This window comes from Meriones unguiculatus (genome assembly GCF_030254825.1).
Source record: "Meriones unguiculatus strain TT.TT164.6M chromosome 13 unlocalized genomic scaffold, Bangor_MerUng_6.1 Chr13_unordered_Scaffold_41, whole genome shotgun sequence".
In the NCBI taxonomy this organism is placed as follows: Eukaryota; Metazoa; Chordata; class Mammalia; order Rodentia; family Muridae; genus Meriones; species Meriones unguiculatus.
Window position 1 is genome coordinate 4,241,453 of NW_026843650.1, and position 11,460 is coordinate 4,252,912.

At 39.3% G+C, this 11,460-nt stretch overlaps 1 long non-coding RNA gene across 3 annotated transcripts; it reads right to left on the reverse strand.

The window, feature by feature from the left end:
• Positions 1-329: 329 nt before the first annotated feature.
• Positions 330-9,679, reverse strand: LOC132651236 (uncharacterized). Of its 3 annotated transcripts, none has more exons than XR_009589032.1 (4): positions 9,575-9,679; positions 7,968-8,112; positions 4,444-4,577; positions 330-987 (listed from the first exon to the last, which is right to left on the reverse strand). It is a non-coding gene; the product is annotated as an uncharacterized LOC132651236 (long non-coding RNA). The 3 variants fall into 3 exon arrangements; XR_009589031.1 differs by lacking the exon at positions 9,575-9,679 and adding an exon at positions 8,880-9,029; XR_009589030.1 differs by lacking the exons at positions 4,444-4,577; positions 9,575-9,679 and adding an exon at positions 8,880-9,029.
• Between the last annotated feature and the right edge of the window lie 1,781 nt (positions 9,680-11,460).

An 11,460-nucleotide genomic window follows, 5' to 3' on the forward strand; every position in this document is an offset into this window, starting at 1 on the left:
AAGAAAGTCCTTCTAAGCATTGTTGTGCAGACATTTAATCCCAGCACTCGAGAGGCAGAGGCAGGAAGATGTCTGTGAGTTTGAGGCCAACCTGGCCAACGGAGCAAGTCCAAGACAGCCAGAGCTACACAGAGAAACCCTGTCTCAAAAAATCCAAAATGATGATGATAATAATAATACTAAACCAAACAACAGAGCCACACCTGCTGGCACTTTGCCAGGTTCCTTTCACAAGGAAGACACACAGAAAAAATGGCGGATGGAAGAAAGATTTAAATCTTCATTTATTTCAATTTTAAAATCTCCATTACAGGAAATTCTTAATGTGTCAAAAATGAAAGAAGTCAAAGAAGGCAGGAGAAACTACAGAATTCCAATGGGGTTGTAGGGAGACATAGCAGTCTATTTTTGTTTTGTATAGGGAACACATGAACACCTTCTACTGAAGAAGAATGGTGTGAAACACTTGAGGAAACATTCTGCGAGTCAAGGCCACATTATCACGGTGCTTCTCAGCTGCATCTCTTCAAATTATGCTTTTCTGGTTGTGATGCCAATTGCACACTTACTTTTTAAAAGACACATATGTTCATGTGTGTATGAATGTGTGTGTGTTTCCATGGAGGACAGAAGAGGACAGTATATCCCCTGAAGTTGGAATTACAGTTGGTTAGGGGTTGCATGACATGGCAGAAGGATACATTTTAATAATTATTAAATGTGTGAGATATATTAACCATATCAAGTTTGGAAATCTTAAAAGGTGATAATCATCACAAACATATGAATGTACCATCTGCTTCAGTATTCTCACTTTAGCAGCCCAGGCTTTGAACCCCAGCATTCAGAAGGCTGACACAGGAGGATCACAAGTTCAAGGCTGGCACCCCCACCTCCCCATGAAAAGGTGCAATTTACTCATCCATCCAGTTAGCTCAGCTAAGACAGCATACAGCCTCCCGGTGGTCACGAGTAAGAAACATCATCCTGAAAACACAATGATAAATTTAATTCACCATATGGTGACATTTGAGATGAACTTGACAGTATTCATTCAAACTTATGTGTGACCATAGTAAAGAATCATTAAGACATTTATTAATCATCTTTTCATTTTCTTCCTTGGAAAACAATTCCTCCTTCTACAGATGTTCATAACACATTCATTTATGTTTTAGAAAATTTAAGCAACATGAAGAAAAGTGGGACCAAGGCTGGAGAGGTAGCTCAGATGTTAAAAGTATTGGCTGTTCTTCTAAAAGTCCAATTTCCAGCAACCACATGGTGGCTCACAACCATCTATACTGAGATCTAATGTGCAGGCAGAATGTTGTATAAATAATAAATAATTCTTTAAAAAGTTTTGGAAACATGATCCTCCTGCCTCTGCCTCCTGAGTGCTTATCCTGCAGGTGTGTTCCCCACGCCTAGCCTTATCAGATCACAGAGAAAGACAATGCAGCCAATCCTGATGAGTCCATATAGACTAGGATCAAAGGGAAGGGGAGGAGGACCTCCTTTATCAGTGGATTGGGGGAGGGGTACTGGTTGGGGAACAGAAACGGTGGGATTGGGAGGGGAGGTGGGAGGGAACTACAAGGGCGATACAAAGTGAATAAACTGTAATTAATAATAAAATTAAAAAATTAAAAAAAAAAACGTAGCCTTGTAAGATGAATGCTAATTAACAGACATAAAGAGGGAGAGACAAGTAAACAGATAAACTGCTTAGCCCACTTCATAGAAATTGTATGAACAGTTCCTAAGCATAAAAACAATGAGCAAGGTGGATGTATTTTATCATGCCTTTAATTCCAACAACCCTCAGGAGGCAGAGGCAGGTATATCTCATAGAGCTGGATGGTAGCCTGGTCTATGCAATAAATTCCAGAATAGTCAGGGGCACAGAATACTCTGCAAAAATTAATCAAACAATTGATAGAAAGAACTGACAGCTCTTTGCTCAACTTTCTACATGAGCTATACATTCCCTCTAGTTATGTACATATCTTCTAGAAACTTGAAGTGCCTCACTTTAAATTGTAACATGGATAATGATCTTCCTAAAATGAAATCTATAAACACTTACAAATAACAGATGAAAGCATCAGCAATGTAAATGTTGATCAAAAATAGGCAACATAGGGCATGAGAGTTGGCTCAGCATGAAGAGGTTTTGCTGGTCTTGCAAATAACTAGTCCTGATTGCCAGTATTTACATAAATGTGGGAATCAGGAACCATCCGGAATTGGAGTGAGTAGCAACAGAGCCCACACAGAATCCGCCTGGGAATCAAACACCAGAGACAAGAATAAAAGGGGCAGATCTAACTTTATTATCCATTGTAACAGCCTGTAAATGACTGAAAGCCCAATCAGAACCTCCCATGCTATCCTCAAGTACCAGGAACAATCAATGCAGTTGGTTCAACTATAAGGAAAAGTGGGAGTTGAGTGGAGAGGCAAGTCATGTTAGGAGACAGATTGGGAAAGAATCTTCGCCAAACCCTTTATCTGACAGAGGGCTAATATCCAGTATAAATAAAGAACTAAAGAAGCTGAAAAGTAGCAAACCAAGTAATCCAATTAAAAAATGAGGAACAGAGCTAAACAGAGAACTCTCTATAGAGGAATATCGAATGGCAGAGAAACACAGAAATGCTCAACGTCATTAGTCTTTAGGGAAATGCAAATCAAAACAACCCTGAGATATCACCTTACACCATCAGAATGGCGAGGATGAAAAACTCAAGTGACAACACATGCTGGAGAGGTTGTGGAGAAATGGGAACCCTCCTCCACTGCTGGTAGGAATGTAAACTTGTACAACTCTGGAAATCAATCTGGCACTTTCTCAGACAACTAGGAATAGCGCTTCCTCAAGATCCAGCCATACCACTCCTAGGCACATATCCAAAAGAGGCTCAAGTATACAAATAAGGACATTTGCTCAACTATGTTTGTAGCAGCTTTATTTGTAATAGCCAGAAGCTGGAAACAGCCCAGATACCCCTCAACTGAAGAATGGATGCAGAAATTGTGGTACTTCTACACAATGGAGTATTATTGTGCAATGAAAAATAAGGAAATCATGAAATTTGAAGGTAAATGGTGGGACATGGAAAGGATCATCCTGAGTGAGCTTTCCCAGAAGTAGAAAGACACACATCGTATATACTCACTCATATAGATATATAGCATAGAATAAACCTACTAAAATCTGTACATCTAAAGAAACTAACTAAGAGAGAGGACCCTGAGTAAAATGCTCAATCCCCATCCTGAAAGGCAAAGAGGATGGATATCAGAAGAAGAAGAAAACAGGAAACAACCTAGGAACCTGCCACAGAGGGCCTCTGAAAGGCTCTGCCCTGCAGACTATCAAAGCAGATGCTGAGACTTATGGCCAACTGTTGGGCAGAGTGCATGGAATCTTGTGTAAGAGGTGGGACACAGTAAGACCTGGAGAGGACAGGGTCTCCACAAGGAGAGCAATAGAACCAGAAAATTTGAACACAGGGGTCTCCCCAGAGACTCATACTCCAACCAAGTACCAGGTATGGGGATAAACTATAACCCCTATACAGATGTAGCCCATGGCAGTGTGGTGTCCAAGTGGGTTACATAGTAATGGAAAGAGGGAATGCCTCTGACATAATCTAATTGGCCTGCTCTTTGAACACCTCCCCCTGAGGGGGGAGCAGCCTTACCAGGCCACAGAAGATGACAATGCTGCCACTCCTGATGTGATCTGATAGACTAAGATCAGAAGGAAGGAGTGGAGAACCTCCCTTATCAGTAGACTTGGGGAGGAGCATGGGTGAAGGAGGGAGGGTGGGACTGGGAGGGGAGTAGGGAGGGACTTATGGGGGATACAAACTGAATAAAGTATTATTAATAAAATTAAATTAAATTTAAAAATCAGAGTTGACATGAACACTCACTTTCTTTGTTTTTACCCATTCTGATGGAATAAAATTCCTATGGGATCTTTAGGAAGATGCGCTGCTATTCAGATAAATTAATTCCTGATTATATAATTCCTGATCTGATTCAAACAATTTTAGAAATTAACTTGCTTAGAACTTCTAAAACAATTTTACAGTTTTATGGCTGCAATAAATACTTTTGTGGTTCTCCATAAGCCTCACTAAGAGAAGGGCTTGAGATAGATTGTGGCTTCAGATAATCTCGGTCTAGGGATAGCTCCATTCACTCTTGTATACAGCTAAAATATAGGCAAGTTTACTCTTCCAAAACTGCAAATTATAATGGGGCAACCAAGAAATGACTAAATTAAATACAAAACTTGACATCAATATATACAAATTGTTTCACTGCAATTCCTTATGCCTTGTCATCTTATGGCATAAAATACTGTCAGTCTAAATTCACTTTGTATCTTGGAATGAAAGACAGATAAAATTTTGGTCCTGAACTCACCACAAACTAAGAGATAGCTGGAGAATGTGTAGCCAGGTCAGTCCTAATTGAGCAGACATATATCTTCTTGTAATCTCTTGGACCCTGTTAACCTTTAACACCTGTCAACCTTTGTCATTCTGAACTCGCATGAACTATAATGGATACACAAATACAAAATATTTAGTTTTAATGAAAATACATGTAACCTGTTACATTTTTTAATTATTTTTATCTGTAATCAATTACCTTTTTTACTACGAATTTACTTCTTTGTCTCAGAAATAAAAAAGCTAAGACCAGACCATAAGCAGGACTGAAGCCCGCTGGAAGTTGCTTCATCCATGAGTTGTAAATATGTAAATATGTGTATTGATGTGTTTGCATGAAATATGTCTGTTTTTGTACACGTTACGTGAGTGTATGTCAGTTGCTGCCTGTAAGGTGCTCCTTTTGCATCATCCATGGAATATGTATATAAATATGTACAGGTTTATATATCTGATCATTTGTCTATGTGATTGTATGTGGGAACCAGCCATAACCGGTGGACAGGGAAGATGTTCTCCCAAAGGCAGCCTGAATTTGCTGCAGTTTATGCAGAGGAAATGCTAGCTAAAACCATCATCATCATCATCATCATCATCATCATCATCATCATCATCATATGTAAGCTTATGGGAATTTGTTTGAAAAATTTGTTTCAGTGAGTGTGTATGCCTGAGACCTCTTTCTTTTCTCTCCATTTCTCATTCATTCACAGAAGGCAATGGGACCCTAAACCTCTACCAGCCCTGGGAGCCTGCCTCAGAGAGAGGACAGAGGATGGCCAGTGAGCCCATAGTGGCCTGAAGAAAGTGTCTGAGTAAACAAGCCTGGAGCACTTTGTCAGTCTAATTAAGACCACCTGTTGTTAAGCAATAACAACATTAGGAAAAGAGTAATTTTGGTGGGAGACTAAAAAGCCTTAAGTGGCTCAAATGGTAAAGCACCAGGCTCCAAGTAAGGAGACTGGGGGTTAATCCCTAAATAAAACTACTTTTGACTTCCTCATCAAGATGCTCAAACTAAGCTTAGGTATACAGAAAGATACAAATATCAGTCTCTGACCCTGAATTCATGTGCCACAGTCTTTTCACCCTCAGTATTCACCTCTGGATATTAAAATTTATCAATTATGTTGAGTCTATAGTTTCATCACAAAATTTCTTCCTTCCTTTTTTCTCCCTCCAGGCCTTCCCACATACCCCACACACATACTCACCTTCAAATCAAAAGCTTCTTTCTTCATCGTTACTTCATGTGTGATATATACATGGATTTTGAAATATAAACTGCTTATTTCTTACAATGCTAATTATATGTATGTTTTCAAGGATGAACAACATTTCTTTATATAAGAAAACTAAATGTTCTAAGTGATTGTATTTAATTTATAGTTAAATATAGAAATGAAAGTAACCAATGATAATCAATTTTTAAAAACTAAGGAAACACCAAAATGAACAAAATAATGGGAATTTATAAACATCTTTCAGTAAAACCTCAGTATTAAGAAACCCAATCCCACAACAAAGTGACAAAGATTGTTAGACAAAACATTTAGACAAAACAATTAGAATTTTTGCTGCATTCAAAAAAGTTTAATACATCAATGACAGTGATTTTATTTGTTGTTTTTATTATTTCTTTATTTTTTCAATTATAATGTTATTTCAAGCATAATGTAATTTCATCATTACCCCCCTCATTCCTCCTTTGAAATACTCTCATACACTCCTCATTGCTCTTTTGCAAAATTGTGGTGTCTTTTTTCATTGTCATTACACACACACACATACACACACACACATACACACACACACCGTTTTTGAACATAGCATTACAAACAATAACAAAGAACTAATATCAGGCTGAAAAAATGCTTGCTTAAAAACTACCCTATGCTCAAGAATAACTGCCAGCACTCACAATTCCTGAATGAAACCTCAGAGGCAGAACTAAGTCCAGAAATTTATACATTGAAATCCCACAATATGTCCTCCAGCATATCAAGCCACTTAAAATCTCCAGCCCCTAGTACTACAGCACAGAATCTCCACTTCCCCCCCTCAAAAGACTAGCACATCAGTGTTCTGACTGAGAGAAAAATACTGCTTCTGGAAATGCCTGTCTTCTCTCTATTAATTCCATGTCAACTGCATCATTTCTGATCTAATTCTAATTCCCCAGCATGCATTGAGGAAAGCAAAGAATAATGAGTTCATATTTTAACTCTTCATTCAACTAAACATTCAAATATAAAATATAAATTGGTAGACTTCTACATGTATAAGATCTAAAAAGATTAAATCAAGATGAAGTAAATTATTTAAGCAGACACATAACAACCAAGACAGAAAACGTAATTTAAATCTTTCAATTAAAAGAAAAAAATAAAAGAAAGCAAGCATAGGTTTAGATTCAGCATGAATTCTACAGAAGTCTCAAAGAACTCACTGCAATACTCCTTAAAGTATTCCACAGAAGGGAAAAGGAAGAAACACTTCTAGATTTTGTTAAGACAACAATATTATCTTGAAAACAAAAAAAAAATCAACTCCTGAAAAGTAATAACTCAACCTAATACTGTGATAACTAATTAATAACTCATGTTTTTAAGAACTTCTGTATAGGTATACAGTTATCTGAACAAGAGACATACTAACTTACCTAACATATTATGACTAGAAGCCATGATTATAGACTATGTCAATATCTATGTCAAATATTACTTATTCCCATAACACTAACTTACATAGTACACTAAACATTCAGAGTTCATCTTGTATTTTCCTATCATTGACTGAATGAAGAGATCAATTGACTTGCTCAACGATATTCTTGATACCCTATTTGAAGGTGATCTCCAAGGCTTATAAGTGTAAATGAGTCCTAAGTTTATATCTTGTTTGTTTAAAACCCTCACATTGCATGTATCACCAATACATTGAGATATGTCCCAGGCTAAGTGCACTGTCTGTGTTCTAAAATTTCATAATGGAAGCAGTTTTGGTTTCACCTTCATCTTACTTTATTAATACTAAATAATACTAAATTAAAAATTGAAAGCAAATTACTTTTCAGTTACTGTTGACTCTAGGACAGGGTATTTATTGTCCACAAAGGGATCTTCTTATGGTCTTGTGTCATAAATATAGATTGTAATTTTGGTGAAATGGCTACATTGGATATGATCCCCTTGTCTATATCTTATGGTGTTGGATATATTCCATGAATTATAAAAATAAATTGTTACTGAACTTGCTATATTTTTGCACTGATTAAACTTACAACTTACAGAATTTTACCTCACATTAGGAAAACATTTGTTGAAATATATTAAAATTTAATGTCTTCAAATCGGTGCTTTCAGTCCCAAAATCATGTAAGACAATTATAGACGTATATGCATATGTTGTAATAGTTCCCTTTTCCATTTTAACTTATACTTTTAATTATAAGATGAAAATGTTTTATTGGCTTGACCACAGTAAATTACTTACCAATAATGTTAGATCCTGGTGCTTCTCTTGCTTATGAGTGAGGCTTACGACCATGGTAGAAGTACACCCTTGTTTTTGTCTTGTTTAGATCCCATTTCAGTTTTCCTCAACAGCATTTTATGGACAGTACAGGCCACTGCATACACTGCATTCGAGATAGAATAGCTGGGCTCAGAATTATTCATTACAACAATTCCTTCTGGATTAATCTTCATAGAAGTATATGCTAGGTATGGCTTACAATTTCTACATAGCAAAGTAGGATGCGAGCAATCAAAATTGTCAACCCAGGATTTATGGAAGTAAGAATCTCCTGGGTACAGGGTGAATCTAGGTGCCTTGAGAAAATGCTTTAAGCAAGGGATGGTTCTTGACTTTGAATAGAGAAGCTTCCTCTGAAAAAGTTCATCAAATCATTCTAATTTGATACAGACTCTAAATATAATGTGCTGCTTTGCCATGTGTCACAACTTCCTTCTAGTTGAAAATATGTTATTTGCCAAGTGGAAAAACATAAATTATTAATATCACTATAGAATGCCTGTACATTTTCCTGTGTATGTTGGTTGACGTTCAGCAAATCAACACCAAATAGTACCCACATTTTAATTAGCTGAGAGGTTTTCTGTAAAACTCACACAGACATTTGTCTTTCTTTCCTTCCTTTCCTCTTCTTCCTTCTCCTCCACTTCTTACTTTTTCTCTTTGCCCAAATGTGTATGGTTCAGCCCAGCAAATGTGGCCAGACCCTTGTGTACTTAGTCCCCAGCACCCTAGCCACTAGGCACAGAGTACCTTAACTACTCAGCCTCCAGCACCCTAAGCATTATTTAGTGTCCTGCCTGCTTGTGCACCCGCAGAGGCCAGCAGAGGGCGCCAGAACACCCTGTACAGGGTCGTGCATAACCTCACCTCCCGGAGGGGTAAACCCATCTCCCCAGGATGCGCACAGGCTGAGTGGGCGAGGAGGCTTGTGCCTCTCTCTTCCCGCCATCTCCCTGCCTGTGGTCGGCCCCACGCACGAGCCGCGGCAGGCAGTCAGGCGGTGGACGGAGAACCCCCCATGGCCTCCCCGTGGATGTTATGGCGAAGAGCTTGAATAGGAAGGACGCTGACCTGGGAAAACCCGCTAAGACACTAGCGTACCTATTGCGGAAGTCCCGCCCCTTCCGGCTTTGATTCCGAATCTGCCCTGCAAGGAGCAGAGACTTCAGGGCTTGGAGGCTCTGAGTCCCCTCCCCCACCCCCTTTCCACTTCCCGCCATCTCCCAGGCCTTGGACAAGGAAGGGTTCGTAACTACAAAGCTTCTAGTCACAGACCAACCATTATCATTGGTTTCCCACTGGGGAGCGCTCGCTGGTCAGTGAAGTACCAACAGTCCCAAGATGCATCGCGGCAGAGACCCACCTGCCTGAGAACTACAAACATGTCTTCGCAGCAAGGTCTTCTGGGATTGCATCTGAGAACCACCAAAATGGCGTCCAGTCCGCGCGATGCCCCCTGGGATTGCTTGCAGTCAAGCATTGGCCCCTCTCCCCTTCTCCCGCATACACCATTGCCAGGGTACCGCCTACAAATCCCAGAAGACCACGCGTGCTGTACCCACCATTAAATGTTGGTGTTCCTCGCAGTAGGCCTAGTAAGCCCCTTCACCATGCTGCTTTCCGCTGTGGCACAAAGTCGTCCTCAGAGCCCACACAGTCTTTCCCCTGATCAGGGTGTATGTAAATCTCCCTGCCACGCTGTACTGACCCTGGCCTCATAATTGGTCAGAAGCTTTGTGACGTCATCGCCCCGCCCCCTCTCCCGGAAGTTAACACACTTAGCTGCTGTTTCTGCTTCTGCTGCTGCTGCTAATACATACAGTAATAAAGGCCCTGGTAGCTGGAGAAGGAGTCCTTGGGTCTCCTTTAATTACGTCATTGGGAGTTAGACACAGATATTAATTCTCTTTCAAATATTAAAAAAAAAGATGGATGAGGCACCACACGCCTGTCGTCCCAGCATTCCTACAGGCAGTGGGGGGGAGCATCTCTGAATTTTATTCACTGCAAAAATTTCACTATCTGAATAATTGTACCATTTTGTTTGACAGTGATTATACTATATTTTTAAAATTACATAATGAACAGTGGATAAAGCAGTGTCTACTCTTCGAGGTGAACCTAGGTTCAATCGCTAACACCTACCACTGTCTGTGAATCCAGATCCAGGGTATATCACACCGTCACACAAACAGGAAGGCTAAGAGATATTTTTTCTAAAAATATAAAATAAAATTTCTTAGTCATGAGAATAAAAGCTCTGCTCTGAAAAGGACTGTGAGGAAGGCAGCAATGACTGATTTAACATCTATGCATCCACAGACACACACACACACACACACACACACACACTGATAATAATACTCAGAAACCTTATTAAAAGATTAGGATATATGAATCTCTCTCTTAAACAAATCCTTAAATGTCTAAGGTCCTGCCCGGTGTACTTGCACAAGCCTTTAATCCAGGCACATGCGAGGCAGACACAGACCAATCTCTGTGAGTTCAATGTCTGTCTGGTTGACAAAGAGAGTCCAGAATAGACAGGCCTACACAATGAAACTCGGTCTTAAAAAAAAAACAAAACAAAAATAAGATTAAAACAAAAAATGAGCCAGGCATAGTGGCACATGTCTCTAATCCCATCTCTCCAGGAGACACAAACATGCTGCTGTGTGAGTTCAATGTCACCCTAGTCCACAAAACAATTCCAGGACATGCACAGCTACCGAGAGCAATCTTGTCTAAAAAACTGGCTCCTTCACACCTGCATGACTAGATATGTCTGAAATCACATAGTGTGCCTACGCTATAAGAAAGTCTTGCCAGGCATGGTGGCACACATCCTCAATCCCAGAACTTTGGAGGCAGATGAAGGTGGGTCTATGTGAGTTCAAAGTCATCTTGGTTTACAAAGAGAGTCCTGGACTGGCAACAATGCACTGAGACACCATGCCTCAAAATTAAAACATATTAAATTAAATTAAATATTAAATTAAAAGAAAAAATCAAAGCCTGGACTGTTGGCGAATTCCTCTAATACCAGCACTATGACTGGCAGAGGGAGATGGATCTGTGTTATTTCAAGGCCTGCCTGGTCTAGAAAACATGACAACTCAGTCAAGGCCATACAGAGAATCTCTTTCTAAAAAAAAAAAAAAATCCTGGAATGTAAACAAAACAAAACAAAACAAAAAAAAAAACATTCTAATAATGAAAGATAGTTTTCTTTTTTTCACTTTTTAAAAATTTATTAATGGTTTTATAAATTACAGCTTATTCACATTGTATCCATACTGTAGCCCCATCCTTCTTACTCTCTTTTACCATCCTTCCAAACTTCCTCCCATTCCCACCCCCAAGTCCACTGATAGGGAAGTTGTCCTTCCCTTTCATTTGACCATAGCTTATCAGGTCTCATCAGGACTGGCTGCATTATCTTATTCTG